Below are 879 nucleotides of genomic sequence, written 5' to 3' on the forward strand. Positions count from 1 at the left end.
GCCCAGCCATTTGGCCCCAAAAATTCTTTGGGGTTTTGTTGTCGTAACCCCAGGGTTTATGATGTGGGTATTTCGTCCGTCTGGGTGTTGTTCTATGCAAGAGAGGCGTCCCGCTAGAAAAAACGATTTCATCCTTTAACCCTCGTACAATTACCGTAGCAAACGCTATTAATTAATAGTAGTACAGTTCATGTATTTACGTTCTTCTCTATATTTCGTAGATTTTGAGCGAGGAGATGGTTAATGTCTGGAGCTGGAAGCTCTATAATAACAAAAAGTATTTGTGCTGTATTGTATGTGCGTGATGTTGCATTGACATGTGACCAGTATTATTGAATTATCGAGATGAAATTTGCCTGCTTTTAATGTGCCACCGTTCATTTTTTTGCCCATTTTTTACTACGAAAGCACACAATGAAAACAGCATAGTACACGTACATAGCTCACAGACAGATGCATCCACGCTTGGTCGACATAGGGAAAGCTCAAATAACAGCGGGAAATTGATGTTCATCCTGTGTGCACAGAACATTTATCATGATTTTAAAAGAGCGAAGAAACCTACAGCGACAAGCTTTACGTCAGAGTGTAGCTTGCGCTGCGGTGAGCCTATCTAACCATTCTTCCATACATAGGAACAGCTTCGATATTGCTGCACGCCGTGCTGGACTCACTGCCATCGACTCGCACACATGTATAGAAGTGTACTAAATCAAATACCGGTATGTAATTACAGACAACGACGGTGAAATCCGCCATACCATACAAATCCGCCACGAACACTTGAAGTTCAAAATAAAAGATTTGAAAAAGTTTTAATTTTAGCCAATGATAGAGTGAATTGAATCGACTGGTTCCGCTTAGCACATATAGTTAGAA

This window comes from Phytophthora infestans, genomic scaffold, assembly GCF_000142945.1.
Source record: "Phytophthora infestans T30-4 supercont1.46 genomic scaffold, whole genome shotgun sequence".
Classification (NCBI taxonomy): Eukaryota; Oomycota; class Peronosporomycetes; order Peronosporales; family Peronosporaceae; genus Phytophthora; species Phytophthora infestans.